General features: G+C 42.7%; 1 protein-coding gene across 4 annotated transcripts in view; it reads left to right on the top strand.

Moving 5' to 3' along the window:
- The window catches only part of LOC149874441 (CD276 antigen homolog), a 59848-nt gene that overhangs the window by 18362 nt on the left and 23514 nt on the right, over positions 1-17972 (top strand). For 2 of the 4 annotated variants that reach the window (XR_016444026.1, XM_090061708.1), the window contains exon 3: positions 11085-11238. The exons of the other annotated variants lie outside the window; for them this stretch is intronic. The gene's annotated coding sequence lies outside the window, so the exon portion shown is untranslated. The remainder of the gene's footprint in view (positions 1-11084; positions 11239-17972) is intronic. 4 annotated transcript variants of the gene reach the window in all.

Raw genomic sequence — 17972 nt, 5'->3', positions numbered from 1 at the left:
TGTAGATGACACCTACTTATATACACACACACACAAATGTTTGCAGGAGCTGGCCCTAGGAAGTGGCATTGTTTCACTCCAGAGACAAAGCAGTGGGTTGTGCTGCAAATACTTTACATTTTTTTCTATTGTACTTGTGTGACTCACTTAACCCCAATCTAGTCACTTGATCTCAGGAGGGAAGACCTTACTATACTGTTACTTTCACACTAATTATTAGAAATACACTTATTTTAGAAAATGTCTACAGCCCACTCTGCCCCTTTATTCTTCAAGTCTCTCTTCCATCTGCATTTCCTCCTCTGTAGCATCTGCCAATTCACACCATGATGGGCCAACTTTCACACCCACCCCTTCCCAAACAAATTGCTAAAAGTGATCACACTGAAAAAGTACTGCTAACATCCAAGCATTGGGCTTCAGAGGCAACACCTAATGAGACTAATGAAGGTGAGGAAAATGCATGCCTTTAAGTCATTCTTTCAGCCTGCCCAATTCAGGAAAGCAGCTTTGTACCAGCAGCAGTCACTCATATTTGGCATTTTGTTCACGCAGTCAGAGTTAGAAACCTATTTCTTTCTTACTGAAATCTTAGCTTACTGCAACATTTGAATATGCCTGCAACTCCACTGACAGATGAAGAAAGGCTGAGGAATCTGGGACTCTTCAGCCTGAAAAAAGAAGGCTGAGAGGGACTCAGTAGCAGCTTACCGCTACATCAGAGACGTGCATCAAGGGCTTGCTGAACAACAGTTCACCAGGGCACCCTTGGGGAAAACCAGGAGTAATGGTCACAAACTCCTGGAAGATCGATTCAGACTCAACATTAGGAAAAACTTCTTCACAACTAGAGTGTCAAGACTGTGGAATAAGCTCCCTTCAGAGGTGGTGCAATCACCTACCCTGGAAATCTTCAAGAGGAGACTGGACCATCACCTTGTTGGGGTCATCTGACCCCAGTCATCTTTCCTGGTTGACACAGGGGGCTGGACCCGAAGATCTTCTGAGGTCCCTTCCAGCCCCTTACAATTTATGACATGACAGCACATTTGACACCCCTGGCTTAAGAGAGGTAGTTAGTCATGTAAGTCTGAAGTCAGGCAGAAAGTAGGGAAGGGTTCAGGAAGCCATGACCTTTTATAGGCAGCAACCTACTAAAAAGCTTTATATAGAAAGGAAAGGGATACAGGGCACTGCTAAGAGAGGCAGAGTGGGTTGGCTGAATCAGCTGAGATGAACAAGGCAGTTAACAGAGAGAGACACTGGAGTTAACAGCATATACAGGTAGCAGGATAAGGATCCATAGTCCCTTCTGAGACCATCAGGTCTGGGGATGATTTCTTGTTGTACAATTTTATATTCAGGCTGTTTTTTAAAGTTCTTTTGTTTAAAGGCAGCTATGCTGAGGTTAACAGCATTATTGTCCCTCACCCTTCTCTACAATCACTTTCTTTTCTATATAAAGCCCTTTCTTTCTGCCAGACCATTCATAGTGTCTGACTTAGCAGGTCTATGAGAGCCTGTGTCTCACTGAACCAGGTAGTCTCTGCCTTGTCTTCTGTCTGATATAATAGCTATTCTGCTGAGAAGTGCTTTGTCTTCTTATGGCCCAATAAATTAAACCCATACTGGTTAGACCAAAGTCATCAGACAGTTCAGACATGAAGGATTTGCTTATGGACCCTGTTTATTTAACAGTGTAAATTTCTAGAATGCATGTAATCCCACTGCACTTTAGCCAGCTTTTTCCAAATAACCTTCTAGTTCCAAATAACTTAGGAAGTTCTACAACTATGACAGTTTATACTGGCACAGCTCAGTAAGCCATATGGATAACGTCCTGGAACAGACTATTGTGACAGAAAAAGTGCTGCTTTGAAGATAAGAATTTAGCCAAGTATCTAACTCACATGCGTCATCTTCTAGATCCTACCAAATACAAAGTCATGAGTGCATTGATCTGCTCAGTGTTGGTGGCATTCCACATCCATGTCTTTTGTACAGATCTCCCCCTCCTAAATCATTATAAGAGAGCATAATAAAAATGTAGATGAATAAACAAGATAGCGATAGCAGGAAGTTCTGTTTGTATACACGCACATGATTTGGAAACAATTAAGATTGAACATGTTTCAATTTTTTTTTCCAAGTGTTTTAGCTGCTATATTGCAGGGTAATCATATATTAATTGAACAGTGCTGACGTTAAAGAAAAGCAAGTCAATGTCTAACAGTTACGTGAAACTAAAGAGATTTTACCTAGCAGGAATTCACTTGTGCTTTTTATTTGGTTTTAGTCTTGGCCTTTTAAAACAGTTTCAATTTGTATTTTGTTTTGGATTGGAATGAAATTAAAAAAAAAAAAAAGATACTATGCACACCTCAAGAAATGTGCATATGAAGCCAACAGCTTTTGATGGGTTGTGGGTTAAAAACTCAGCTTTAAATCAAATGCAATGCAGAAATAGTAGCTTGACCAAGGGCCTTACTCAATAAGCTGAACAAATGTTAATCAGCTTAATGTTGTTCAGCTTAGTGGAACAGTTGCACCTTAACTCAAAAAAAATCTTTGACTGCCCTTCAGCTACAGAGTTTTGACTTGCCACTAGAGGCTTGGTGAGCAGAGGCATGTCTAAGAGCTAGGGGCAGGACCTGCATGTTACTTGAGCTCCAGGCAAACCCAATGATTTTTTTCCTCCAGAGCCTGCACTTCCCCAGCCTGGGCTGCCAGCCAACCAGGCACCACTGGAACTTCAAAAAGGATTGGGCCCCTTAGTGTTCAGACAGAACCCAGCTGGCCAGCAGCTCAGCTAGTGATGGCGAGCTTCGAAGTTGGGGGAAGAATAGCAAGATCCTTCCCCCCAGGATCTGGACATATGCCCCAGCAGGGCTAGATGGCTGGAGCAGGGTGAAGCTCAGCAGCTGCAGCACTGCAGCTCAAAGCTGGCTCCCACTGACCCCACATGCCACCAAGCTGTGCAGGCAGTGGATGTGGTTGGTAGGTACCCGATGCCCCTGAACCCCCTGTAGCAGCCTTGCAATTCTGGGCATGGGGGTCAGGGCTGCCTGTTTGGCTTGGGGCTGTACAGAGCAAGCAAAGAGGCTGCACCACTCCCACCCACCTCCCAAGCCAAGTGGGAGTGGGAACTCCTGTCCCTGTACACCCTTCCCTCTCTCCTCCCCCACTAGGGGGTTCAGGCGCCTGCCAGCCATGGTCACTGTTGGGTAAGCCAGGCAGGGGAAACCAGTGGCTGGACCCTGCACAGCCCAGTGGAGTGCAGGCCATGCTGCAGCCACTGAGCTCCACCCTGCTCCAGGCACCCTGCCATACCACAGCATGTGTCTAAGTCCCAGGGCTACAAGCACCAGGCAGGAGACATGCCACAGTGGAGTACAGGACTGGGTGCAGGCTCACCTGCAGGTCAGGGGGAGGGGAGAGCACCAGTCTGCCACCCCTGCATGCACTGCAGCCTGAGTCTGGACTGGGCATTCAAAGCAGCAAGCCAATCTGGGAGGTACTGCAGTTGCCAGGTGCTTTAGGGCTGCAGTGCTAGCTTTGCCCAGTGGAAGCAGCAAGAAAGAAGCACTGTGTCCAGCTCCACTGCCTCCCAGCATACCCACTCTGAACTCAAGCAGAACCACTATATTCTGGGATGCTGGAGGACTTCAACTTGGGTGGAATAGCTGCAGAGAGTGGCTACACCTTAATAGAACAGAAGCAAAATCAGGTGAACTAGAAATAATCCTGTCCTGGAGTGACATAACTTTAAGCCAAATAATGAGTGCTTTAAGCCGCTTAAAGGGTATTAATGTGCAGCCAATCCAGGGGTTTGGAGCTCCAGAAGCCACCTAAAATTATCATGTAACAATGGCCCTAGATTTAGTTGGAGACAGAATCTCCAACTTGACTGAAATGGTTGAAAAACCCTAGCAACTCTTTTGATATGCAGGATATTAGTTAAATCATTTTCTAACCTAAACCCAGCTAAGTGTTTCATGCAGTTATTTTTTCAGAGCTTCCCTGATCAGCCTTTATTTTCATCTTATAGAGAAGTCATACACCATCTGTATTATTTGTTTTCTCTTCCAATTTCCCTTCCTGGGCAGCTGGCAAGACTCTGCATACTGAGCTGGAGAAGGCAGGAGTCACACTTGCTTTTCCCAAGTCACTGCCTGAGTTGGTTATCTGCACAGTCCAAATCCATATCATAGGATTTGGATGTTCAATTCCCTCCCCTCCCCCGGGAATGAAATCTTCTAATTTCAGCATGTGAAAACCTGTGGTTTCTCCATGCCCAATATTACACAGCACCAAGTGGTGAAAGTCCTGAAACAAAGTTGCGTTTCTGTAGACAGGAGCTTGATTTGGCAAGATCTCTTTTGGCATAGTTCCTGATAAGAATTAATTGCTGCTGTGTGAAATATTTTTGAGCTGTGCCTAAGAAACCTTGCGCTACCAAGTCTATGGAACACAGTCTTACTCAGCTTTAGACAGAGGGAAGAACAGCCAGAAATAACAATGCATTCTCTCTTCCTTGCATCTTTTTTAAGCATGGGTATTAGCAATACATGTTTGTAGCTTTACTAACAGCCATATTCGGCAACTGAATACTCACATTCCTCCACAGCTAAGGACATTCATTTGCAAACTCTCAAATTCAGTACAAAAACTGAGAGCAGAATCCACAGGAAACAACAGATGCTGTTATCAACATAAACACTGGTAACTTCCCAAAGCACAGACGTTATTTTAAAAAGCCTTCTGCTCTTGTTCTAATTATGACAGATACCTTTTACCCAAAGTGTTATTGCTCTCCTCTCTTCCTCAATGACCACCAAAGAAACAGCTCCCTTCTAGTGCAGGCCTATCATCACATATATCTATCTACATGAGCTTCAGCAGACACTCTTCAGGCCTCATTGTGCTGGGCTGTGTGAAGTCTGCACTTTGGGCTCCAGAATAATAAGTGTTTTGTTATAGTAACAAATTGTTTGCATGAGCCAAGGCCAAAATCATTCCCAACAGGTGAGATTTTAATGATTTGCAGAGAAAGAGGGAGGCAGGACTGTTGCTTCAGATGCAGTGAAATCTTCCTTCATCACCCTCTCACCAGCTGTAACCAGGCTGTGCTCTGTCTCAGCTATGTTCCCATGGTCCTCTGCCCACGAAAGAAAGGTTCACAGGGAGTGCAGGGTTTCTGTTGAAGAAGAAAAGTTTGAGAAGCAGCTGTGACAAGATGAAGCAAGTCTATGAGGCAGAAAGTGGCAAGTCATTTTGTCCATAGTTCAAATAAGGGATGGATCAAGGATTTCCCAAAGGGAGGTACAGGAGCAGCAACCCACGTTGCAGGGCTAGCTGCCCCACCCTGCTTCCAGCTTCTCCTGTCCCCACCAGTGTGGGCAGACTGAGCCACAGGAGCCTCCAAGAACATTAAGTCCCTAAAGCAGGTGAAAATCCCCCCTTTCTTTTCAAAGGCAGCTCCCCTCCTCTCCCCTTCCCACTCCCCTGCCTGCTCCAGAGCCAGCCAGGCTGAGCATGGGCTAGGCTCAGCTGGGGAGGGGACAGCAGCAACCACGCAGCTAGAGAGTAGGTCTCCCCCACACTGCCAGGTCCTGGAGCAGGTACTGCAACTGTCCCTGTCCCAAGCTGAGCCCAGCCCCCACACCATAGGCGGGTAGGGCACTGGAGCTTTCTTGGCCAAGGGACAGCAGGGAAAAACAGGCAGAGTGGGGAGGGCAGAAAAGAAGTAAGGAGAGAGCTGGTCTTTGAGCAGGAAGGGGGAAGGAAGACAGATTTTCATATGCCATGGGGACTTCAAAAAGTCCCTAGAGGCTCCCTTGTTGTGTTCCAATCCAACCAGGCAGTGCGTAGCTGCAGCACTGCACTCCCTCTGAGTCCTCCCTTGGTTCAGACATTATTCCAACACTGATTGTAATATAATTGTGCATCTCTCCTTTTACAAAAGGGATGGGGAAGAAAAGAGGGCATTAGTTGCATTTATTATGGAAGAGCAGATCCTCAGAGAAGTTATACACTGGGGTCCCAATTCAGCATAGCATTTAAAGCAAGCACTTAAAGGCCATCCTCTTCAGCCAAAACAAGCCTTAAACCCATTTTAAACACATGCTTAAGTCCCATTTGAGTCAATGGAATAACACAGGCCTTAAATTAAGTGCAAGATTTAAGTGCTTTGCTAAATCAGGGCCTGAATAAGGCTGCAATATTGCCAAACAAAAACAAATGTTTTTAATAAACATCTGTTAGGAAACAGCTCAAAGCTGGAGTGTTCTTGCATCCTTTCACAGGGAACACATTTATATTCTTTTCCGTTCAACCATCTGGATCCCATCCAAGTGAAAAATCTTTCAGTTAGTCCAAGTGATTTGGGGTCGTCACAGCTATGTATAGGAAAAGATGTATTCCACTCCCAACTACTGCACACATTGCTCTTTTAAACATAAGGACAGAGGTATAACTAGCACTTCCAGCTATAACTCCACTTCCAAGTGGAGTCAAACAAGTGGGCAGAGATGCTGTTGAGCACTGGAGAGCTTGAAATGAAGACAGCAGGATACCGTTTGTGCCCCCTCTACATTGACACCCAGCTCACCCCCACCGTAGTTACAAAGGAGCCTCCCCATTTTGTATAGAACAGCTGCCCACGTGGTTCAGTTCAGGTGCAGTATAGCATCCACACAGCTAATAATCTGTGCAGCTCCATTCATTTGCAGCTTGAAGAGGTTAAATAAAGGGTCACCCACTAGCCTTTGCTGAGGATCTGACCTATTCTTCCAAGAGCAAACACTGTGCCTCAGCTGGCTCAGAAACCACATGAGCCATCCCCGACAGCCACAAGCCACAATAACAAACACTCCTGAGTGAACTGTGGCCAACCAATTCCAGCTCAAAAGAAAAAAAAAAAAGTTACCATGCTTCTACAATGAGAGAGAGAGCGAGCACTACATTATTCACAGTTTGCAGGGAAGACATGCCCAGAGCACACTGTTCACTCTAGAAACATTTTCTGGGAAGAGTCACAGATGATAAACTGAAGAGCCAACCAGTTGTGGCTCTTGGGGGCAAACACTACAATACCACTTCTGTAGACAACTTATTCTAGGCAACTCCATGTCTTCACCAGAGATGAAACGTTGTTTACATGCATTACATTTATTGCACAACACACAATAAAATTGTTTTTCCTTGTTCAGTTAGATATCTCTGGTGACTCAAAGGAGAAAAATTGGCTTATCCTGTTACTGAGTTTCCCACAAAGGGGAAATCCCCAACTATAACTAATCCGTGGCTATGTCCCTTGGGCTGTTCTAATTTATGCCAGGGACTGCAATAATCCATGGCTGGCCCCAGAATTTGAGCAGCTACCGAAAAAAAAAAAAAACCAGCTCAAAGTTCTGGTATCTCTTAAACCAACTTTATGTAGCTCAGAAAAGGTGATCAGCATGTGACAGTATTAGGATCACTTCCCACAGCAAAGTGTGAAGTAAACAGATTACCCCATTTTAACTCACAAACAACCTTGCTTTTACCACAGGTTAAATTCATGCACATAGGCATTTGCTATGATAACAGTTCACGCCCTAGCTTCCCTCGTCATAAATCACTCCTGGAACAAGATCCTAAGCAGCCACGTGGGATCCTGGGCAAAGGAATTGAACAATAAATCGTGTACAAGCAGCAGCATGCCAGCCCAGTCTGTGGACCTATTTATACAATAAGGAGCAGAGCTCATGGACTAATTTGTGAGAGGTAATCTTGAGGCATCTGCACCAGATAGTGTATCTTAGTTATCTTTGAGTGCTGTATGTAATTTGATATGTTGCACTTAAGATAGGTGGCAAGTCAGCCAGTGCCTAGAAGAGTGATTCTCAATCATGGTGCCAGGACACCTTGGGGTGCCACCAGATCTTTTGAAGGATGATGTGGGAAGTGTAAGGAGATGAGCAGATAAGGGTAAGCTCAGCCTTCCCCTGCCTTGCTGCTCCCTCATCCGCATTACCCAACCTCTCTGCAAGGAGATAATCATTGTAACGCATTAGGATTTTGAAATGGGGTGCTGATCAATACAGAAAAAAGTTATGAAGTACTTCGAGTCTACAAAGGCTATGAATGACCGACTGGCCTAGAACAACACAGGAATTACAACACGGCTGTCTGTAGTATATTTATGCAGTCTCTTGCCTTGTTGGCAAAGTCTGCTAACTACAATGACTCTGATTTCATTACAGAGGAGGAACTTGATGTTCTTCATGTATGCTCCTCAGTTCCACATATTATCTCCCAAGGGGTTTCAGAGTGCTCTAAAAATTAGATAGACACTTTGCCCTAATGTTGTACAGCCTGTGTCAGGGTGGCAGGCATCCAGTAAACAAGCTTATGACAAGACAGCACAGGAATTGTCGATGTCAAATGAAGGAATATCTTATCCAATTACTAAGTACTTTGCATTTAAGTGCCTTTAATGTGAGAATCTCGAAGTACTTTCCTTCTATGAAACAGGCAGATGTCATTGTCATCATCTGACAAGTAGACAAACTGAGGCGCAGAAGCTAAGTGACCTACAAGTCACACAAAATCCTTTTTCCACTCCAAGTAAAACATAGCAAGTTTTAGGCAAGTGAAGGCTAGTTCTCTCATAGAAGTAGACCTACCTGAGACTTGTGAAAAACACTAGTGTTTTAAGTATTGGAATCTGTCAAAAAAGAAAACAGAGAAATTCTCAGAAGTCATGAAGTTTGTATTTTTTAAGAAAACAAAATATCCTTTTTTCCCATAAATTACTGATTTTGGTTATTTTTTAGTAAGCTTCATTGGGTTTTCAAGTTCTTTGCTGAATCTGGGCCTTAGTTGCCAAAAGCACGCATAATTTAACTCTCAATTCAACACTTTCAGTCTGATATCCTGAGGCTAGCACGCTACTGTTGAACCATCAGTAAAAACATGCTGTGGTTTTGGCTATCTGCAGAACTCTGCAGTAAAAGTTCAGTCCCAAGGAGGTAAGGCACAGTTCTCAAAGCCATTTGAGTTTCCATGAATTTAACCGAGACTATGCAAAACACTGTTGTGCACTTCTACCAGATTATGAAAGCAAGCAATTTAAATAAATTAAAAAGTAAATTAAATAAAGTAATAATCAAGTAATAGAGTGCTTCACAAAGCAACTCCCATTGACATCAATGGGGCCACCATTTTTTGCATATGTTAATAACTTCAGAAGTAAGCATTTGCAGGATTGCAGTGCTAATAACTGAAGCCTTACCTTACAGCTCTATAAATGTCTTAAAAATATCCAGGGGAAGTTTCCAGTTAGCCCAATTCATCCCTCAGGTGTTTTGACTGCACTTACCATATGCTGGAAATCAAACAAGAACCCTAGTAAAATATCACAAAGTTTGTATGTTATTGACTTTTACCTGTAAAGGGCAGTGGGACCTAGAGAATGAATCTCTCCCAGACAAGGGAGCACTGGACATCACAGCAGGTATTTCTGTCTACACCAGCAGTTCCCAGCCTGTGGCACACGTAACACCAGTGCTACACAGACAACCTGTCAGTGGTACGTGTTAACAGACTAATTATAATTACCTTATATGACAAAAATTTGCTAGTGGTATTTAAGGTTGTGCCATTTTTAAATTGGTGGTGCGCAACCTGTCAGAGTTTGGGAACCACTGGTCTACACCATGTCAGTAACAGGTTTCAGGGAGAGCCCCTGCCAACCCAAAACTTCCTTAGTGAAACTTCTCCAGACCCCTCCCCAGCATGCACTCCCATCGTAGGTGGGCCAGATGTGCTCACCCCTGTTTCCTAAAACCAGCTGCTGATATGAAGTAGACAGAGCCCTAGCAGTTGCAAGCCTTCTTGGGAATTTTTATTTGAGACACGTTACTCCCCTAAGCATTGGCTTGGACCAGTCAGAAATACAACACATTAACATTACCAGTTTGAAAAAGAATAGGAATAAAAGATTTAAACCTACTGTCAGGGGTGGAAAGGTGTTTCTGTAGATCTCAGCAGAAGCCCACTTGACCTCTGTTGTTTTTTGGTGGCATAACGTGAGCAAAACCACATCTTTTCATACTGCTCCATTTTATTTTGAGTCACTCCTTGCTCTCTGTCATGCTGCCTACTGATTTCTGGAGTTCCAAGGCTGAGTTTGGTGTCTTTACTACTTTTTGCTTTAAGTACAGTGATCAAATTTGTAAATCCTACTTCTTATAAAAGAGTCACTCAGAGATAGTTCAGGCATCCCTTTGCACAGCTCTACAAAACATGCTGAGCCTAATATTATAATTGGGCATAGGCCTCAAAGCAAAGGCTACCAGTTGAACCTCCTTATAGTTCAAGCAGTCTGAATCACTCCAATACTTGGTACAAGACTACCTCCTCTGCTCTGCAGCCTCTATGGCGTGTCACCTGTTATTTGGCAATAGCGCATGTTTTATAAGCACAAGAGAAGATGCAGACATATTTACAGTAGACTCAGTGCAACTAGACCTGTCACCCAGTTGGTTAAGGCCCAAGTGTCCAGCAAAAGAAAAACTGAAGCCAATATTTTGTCCTTCTCTCAGTAAAACTTGGTCAGCATGTTAAAAGAGTAGAAAATCTCTAAGTGACTACTGCATGCTTCCTGTCAGACATTATGAAACAGAGACTGTATCCAGAAAAGACAGTATTAAGTCTTTTGACTAGATTGCATCTGATGACAGCAGTTTGTCACAGACACAATAAAGTTTCCCTTCCATTTCCTAAAAAAGTCCCAAAGAATTTCCCTTTTTTCCCCAGTAACCAGGCTTTAAACAAGATATGGATCTGAGAGTAGAAAGTAGGATTTTTTTTCCTCTTGCCTTCTTTGGCCTGATGACATTTGCCAAGGGGGTTTTGTACTCTAGTAGATAATTTTAGCATCAAGCTCGTCTGAAGACATACTTGTTTAACGGATAATTAAATGACATTTTAATAGCATTACCGGTCCACGAAGGCAAGTTACAAGATCTGCAAGCTAATTACGACAAAATAGAAGCAGACATTTGCCTTAATGAATATTGCTCTGACATCAATTGCAGGAAGACGCACAGGCCTCTGGCAGAACAGTTTTAACCTCCCTGGACACTCCATCTCTGACCTGAGGGTGGCCGTTCTCAGGCAGCAAGCCTTTACAAACTGACTCATACAGGAAACTGAGGAACAAGAAATCATCCACAGACTGGATTATATTAAGTATGTTTTAAAAAAGTACAATGGATTCTTATCCCATTACCCATAGTAGCTTTTATGATCCCTTTATTGCTTGCAGATTTCCTTTTCCTGACACTCCCTCCCTACCCACTCCTTGCCCCCCTTCTGCTTTTGTATTCAATTTTTTCCTCTCCTTATGCACAGCTAGGTGCACATCCTTTCACAGCATCCGATGAAGTAAGCTTCAGCTCAAAAAAGCTTATATTATACATGTACTTTAGTTAGTCTGTAAGGCGCAAATCTAGCCTGCCTTCTATTTGTCCCAATAGCCACCATGAAATGCTCACAGTTGGAATGAATTTGTAACATCAAATTGTGTTGTTAGAGTCATCTACTGTCCTTCTTTTCTCATGCATGTGAATCTAGAGAAGTAATTCCATTTACTCCATTGCACAGATCCCAGATTTATACTGGTGTGATATTATTTGCCCTATGTAACTACAAGGTTTGCTGGAAGATGACATACTAAAAAACAAGTGGAGTCAAAGTCTCTGCAACCCCTGTAATATTCAAATGATACCTAGAACTGGATGTGGCCTCTCTCCACCCCAAACGTATTTGCTGAAAAGAGGAATTTCAGGGGAACAAAAAATATTTACATATTTACGTCAACTTAACAAGTAGTTTCAACTGAAAGAGAGAAGAAAAAGCTTTCAAAACAAAATATCAATATTCTCGGGGGGGGGGTGAGGGAAGAGGGGGAAAATAAAACACGCTGACCTATTTTTTAAAACAATTTTTCATTTATATTGACCCAAACTAAAAAACAACAATTTAAACAAAATATTTGAAAGTTGATTCTACACGTTTTCAATTGTGCTGAAAACCCCCCCAAAAAATTCTGGTTTCAGTTAAACTTGAACCCAATTTCCTGTTTGGCCACTAGGCCAAAAAATACTGCAACTAAAACAGGCTGATTAATGTATGTGGTTTCTCCAAGCAGACAAAAATCCCAAGTAGGTCATTTTTCTAAAAACTAGCTGGCTGTCTTCAAACTAACAATGGCATCAGTGTAGTTCAGTTGTACTGTAACATGCAACTGGACATATGAGTTGGAGAAGGCAGGTAGAAATTTCATTAATGCAAGTTTTCAGGATTGTCATAAATTCTAAGTAGGATACAATTAAGAAAGTTACCTCAAGTATATATAGCTTCTAACCTTTTGAGGAACAGAAAAAATAAGGTTCTTTTCTGCAAGCATTTAAGCTTGTGTGCAACTTTGCTCTCATGAACAGTCCTGTTGAATCGCGTGGTTCTTCCCTTTTTAACTTGAGTTAGGCTCAGGCTTAAGCATTTGCAGAGCAGAAGAAAGTAGGACTGGAAAAAACTTCGCAGGTTAATCTATTGACTAGATTCTACTCCAACCCCCTGCTCAAGAGAGGAGCATCCCTGACTAAACCATCTGCCTAACCTGCTCTTGAACACGTCCAAGAATGGAAATTGCATAGTTTCTCTATGTAGCCTGGTCCTATGCTTGACTAGCTCATAATCAGAAAGTTCCTCCTACTCTCCAACCTAAATTTCCCCTGCTGCAGCTTAGGACCATGGCTTCTAGTCCTGTCCACCATGGCCACAGAAGAAAACCTGTCACGCTTCAAGTATTTGAAAACTCTGCAACTCCGGTTCCCCAGCTGGTGCTTCCAGGGGGTGCACGGCCAATCTCAGTGGGTGCATGTGCACGCTCTACGTGTTGCCAATGGCATTCCTAAAAGGACCTTCCCTCCAATCCTGTGGCCACTTAGTTTTGGGTGTTTTTGTGTTGGTTGGGGGGGGGGGGGGCGGGGGGAGGGGGAGGAGGGGATTAAGACCTTTTGGGGAGGGACCTCATAAAAAAAATTTTGAAAATCCAAATAGACTATATCTACTGGATCCTCTATGCCCACATCCTTGTTAACACCCATAAAGAACTTTTCATATTAAGAGGAAATAAAATAATAAAAAAGTTCTAGAAAAATGAAGGGGAATGCCTTCCAAGAAAAAAAAAAAAAAGAACAATTCCAGTGTAAGAAATATAGAATCTGTGAAACACACGAGGCAGGGACAGTGGAAACTCTCAGGGGAAGAGAAGGGAAATCAAAAGAAAGAGGAACTGTTGGCTGGGTTGCCAGAGACAGACACCACAACAGGGAACAGAGTCCACTCCTGGTTTCTCTTGAAAGTTTCACAAAGAGGCATAAATAAGACTACCCCACATAATAAGTATCAGGATCCAAGTCTAACCTAACAGACATGAGACAGGGTTTGGGAGAAACTATGTGGTGGAATTCTATTCGCAAGATGATTTTTTGCAGGGCCCAATTAACCATTAAGGGTCCATGGCTTTCAGAAACCTAGAATTAATTATAATCAGAAGTGTACTGGTAGCTGGTTTGAGGACACGCTAACCTATACCTCTTATGCCACATGAAGGTGCTCAAAAGTAGTTTCTCTCTAAAGGAACAGAAAAGGGACTTCTTACCATGTTTTTTCTACAACAGATAGCAAATCTAGGAGTTATGTGCCAGATGTAGCAAGTCTGCTTAAATGTATATACATATATACACACACACCTGTATATATAATAAAAATATATGAAGTGTATTAAAATATACTATATAATTAGTGCATGTGTACACTGTAAAATGGACAGAACCCCATTTTAAAATGATTTGGCCATTGCTCATAAAAGGTAAAGGATCAAGTTAACCTTGGAGACAGAAGTCCAGGACAGGCAACACCAGCTTAAGGTCCCCTATGCACTCTTATTCTCAGAGAGAAAGAGCAGTTTGGTATCCATGTCCCTTTAAGTATTTGCATTTCATTTGAAATCCTCTACAACTGGCATTTACATAGTGATTTTCACAGGCTCTGGGTGTATTGAAAATTAGACCCAGACCAAACATTTTACAGAAGTGACTGAACAGCCCCAACAGCAGCAACATTTGATCGCCACCAGTCAAGGCTGCCTTACAAAAAGACTGTCATATTTGGACAGAAAATACACAAAGAAATATGTGTGCACGCAGCCGGCGATTCAGAAAGTTACTCAGATAATTTCAAAATATAACAAACCCTCACTCAGAAACCCAAAAGCATGACCCAGGAGCTAGAACAGGATGATCTCTGTGAAGCATCATCAGTTCTAGGATTTGCTTTACCCTCACTTTGGTTTGACCTACCTAGATTTTGTTATCCCGAGTACAAACCACTTTCCCTAGTTTTAGGGACTGATGTGCAAAGCATCAAATAGGAGTTTTAAAAGCAGGGAGAAGTTTAGTCTAAGGTTGAAAGGAAAAGTAAATTTGAGTTCTCTACAACAACCCTGCCCAAAAAAAAAAAAAAAGTCAGTTCATGTGATAGGCTCTGTAATAGCTTTGAAATCTGTGCAGAATATAATTTACTGCTTACTTTGTTATTCCTTTTCAGTTAAACATCCGCTTTACCACACTGTTGTCTGAAATAGTCTCCCTTATAAGTGACCTTTTAGAGACAGAATATAGTGCAGACAGTTTGGACCACAATTAAGTAACTGGAAATTCCAAGAGCATGGGGAAGTCCAGCAAGCACCTCCACTTACTCCATATAATTGGCTATGTTCAGAACAGACTGAGGAAGAACAGAAGTTCGAACAAATTATGCCAGCTGGGTACCCTCACAGCTTAGCATAATACCCTTTTACAAGGCTACTGAAAACCAGAGCAAATTTAGACTTGAAACTTCAGTAGATTATATCAAAAGTTAAACCAGCTTCTGGGATTGTGGGAAAGGACAGCATAGGAGCACAAGCCCGTTCATCTCACAGATGCACCAAGCTCTGCTATAGTATACGTGAAGATTCAATCCCCAATCTGGAGTTGACCCATCAGCTGGTTACATTCTATAGCAGTGATTCTGAGTGAGGATGCCATGAACTCTGGGGTGCCATGCAATATTAGCATTGTTAGGTGTCCAAACATCTACATATGGTTCACAAGAAAAACCTAGAGGCTGGACCCAGACACGCAGGCACATGTAGTTTGTGGCACTGCAAACCTCTTTGTGGCACGACAAACTTCATGCCCAGCACATTGAAACACGCCCTGCGCTGCAAATTTGCAATGTGAGGCCAAAATTTGCTACCGGGAAATCCCAATAGCAAAAAAACCTCACAAAAGAGTGGCGTGGTGCATGCGACAGGAGCCCGCACTGGCAGACATGGAGGTTCAGTCCTCCAGGGAGTTGCTATGCCAGCAGCCAAAGTATCACTCCTCTTCTAGCTCTACCCCAGCTCCTTCAGCGCATAGCCATTTCCCCAAAGTAGGGCATTTTGCCTCACACCAAAAGTCATGTACAAGGGTGTGCACAATGGCAAAAAGTAGCGGCATATATTTGTGCTGCTGCTATTTTTGCTGTGACAAACACATGCCCTTGTATGCAGGAACACACCCAGAGACTGCAAATAGGAATCCATAGTGTTAATAGCCATCTGACCTGCTGTGGTCTGAGTCCTTAGCAACCAAGGAACTGCTCCATTACTTTTCTATAGTAAAAAATACGAGCAAAAGCTAAGAGCTGGCATTTTCTGAACTGTGCCTCAAGTCTAACAAGGTTGACAATTACCCTTTTGTAGCATGCAGCTCAAGACATATAGCAGCGATCACTCTGGAACTGGATAGCAGCTTGTTTGCCAAGGCTCTCAGTAGCTGAAAAATTGAACTGTGCGATAGGTAGTATAAATAAAGCAATATCTGCCAAAGCCCTGCCCACAACCTGGAACTCCCCAGAAAGTTACCTCCAGATTAGTTAATCACATTTAATCCATGCTCTCTTTTTTACTTTAAGACAGTATGATCTCCTATCCTTTTGGATTTTGCCCCCTGTGTCCTTCACATGAGGCGCACCTGGGCCAGCTTTGAACTGTTGCAGAAGCCACTCAAAGTGAATTTATCATTCCCCTTATAGGTCCTCTGCGTAGAAGTGAAGGCTGGGAATATTGCCAGGTTTCGGTATAAATTACTGAATCATCATAGCCAAGAGGCTAGATCTTGAGCTCTATTTGTGCATTTAGCATTCATGTTCCTCTAGTTAGATCTCAAGGTAGGATGATTGCACAGATGAGGCAAGCAGAGGGGGTTGGAAACCAAAACTAAATTTCTTTGCTCTGTCATGTTAATTGGAGTGTAGAAGTTCAGTATCTAAATCTTGCTGTTAAAATTAGGAGAGAAAGAAGTACCTCAATAAGCCAAGGTGAATATTTTAGTTAACTTTCTTTTTTCCTTTTTTTTTTAAGTGGAAAAAGGTGAGTTACAATGGCCAAGAGGAAAAGCTCTGGCTTGAAAGCCAAATCTTCAAGAAAATAATTCACAGTTCTTTCAGATTTAATCCAAAGAACTGCGCTGCCTGGTACCTAACAGTTTCCTTCTACCCGATTATCCTAGTCCACCTGCTAGTAGTTTTAGATTAACCATTTTGGTAGTGGCAGCATCTTCTAAGCCCAAAGTCTGTTCAGAATTCCATGACTATGCAACGAGCTGAGGAACCTCACCTTGCTGTGACTTTACTTACGTTAATCAGCACTGCAGTAAGTGAGGAAGTTGGTAAAACTATCACCTTGCTTAGTGGAAGCTAGTGCCCACCCTGCATTAAAGTTCATCTCACAGCTTTCAAGTTACATAAAGTCCACAGCAATGTTTAAGGCAGGACCTTTGTACTGCAGGGCACAAGGTCAAGATGGCATCTGAAGGGGTTTGGTTCTCATCAGTGGCACACTTAAGCTAGAGTGCCTTTTTACTGAGCTGGGGATTGCTGACATTTCAAAAGCCTCATGTAATCTATTTTAAGATAATTTTTGAGCTCTAAACATGAAGGAATCTAGACTTTGGCACTTACTCCCCTCTCCAGTATGAAATAGCTTGAATCAGGCTACCTCTAGGATATAAAACAAAGCACATTTGTTTTCACAGGCAGTTGGGATGTTAGTTTGCTAACGTGGTTAGTTGGTTGACCCAGTTTTTTTGCAAGATTGGACAAATGTGTTTGGTTCGAGGAATCTTCCCCCCTTTCCCTTTATTCTATTTTTTGGTACAAGGTAAACTTTAAATGCTATAGTAGTGCTTTTCCATTTATTAAATTAAAACAAGCAGCCTCCCTCCAGTTACATAATACGGTAATACAAGAAACTGACTTGCCTTTATGCTTCTTTGAAAATGCCACCCAATTTTTAAGCCTGTGTTTAAAAAGTCTCAGAATTCCTTTATTAAGCTAAAACAAAGAAAACATTGCTCCATTTTGCAATTTGAAGAAACATCAAGAGGAAGTGGAACAAGGGACTTAAATCCAGAAGCTTGTTTGTTTCATTTTATGTGACGTTTCAGAAACAAGTAGAAGCAAGTAGGAAACTTCCACTGTAATCTTGTCTAATTACAAAAAAAAATACTACCTGAAATATCCTCCTAAGCCTGCTCTAGGCAAGAAAGTGACACCATCTTAACTCATGAGGTTATTTTAAATTGATTTAATGAAACCCCCTTACTTAGAAACGTATTCCAAAGACTAAGTACAGACCAATGCAAAAACCCTGATCCAACCTTCATGAGTTTCTCTAAGCTACAAAGACCATCAAAAGCAAAGGGAACTCACCGTCACCAGGAGAGGGGAAAGGGGAAGCAGGGAGCAGACAAATGCCTGCCCTGGCCAAGCCAGAAGGCTCAGGGTGCCCTGCATGTCTGTCATCTTCCGGCATGCAGACCAGCCAAGGA

Source organism: Crocodylus siamensis, chromosome 1 (genome assembly GCF_052110815.1).
Source record: "Crocodylus siamensis isolate JL-2025a chromosome 1, ASM5211081v1, whole genome shotgun sequence".
NCBI lineage: Eukaryota > Metazoa > Chordata > Crocodylia > Crocodylidae > Crocodylus > Crocodylus siamensis.
This window is presented reverse-complemented; position numbering and strand designations above follow the sequence as displayed.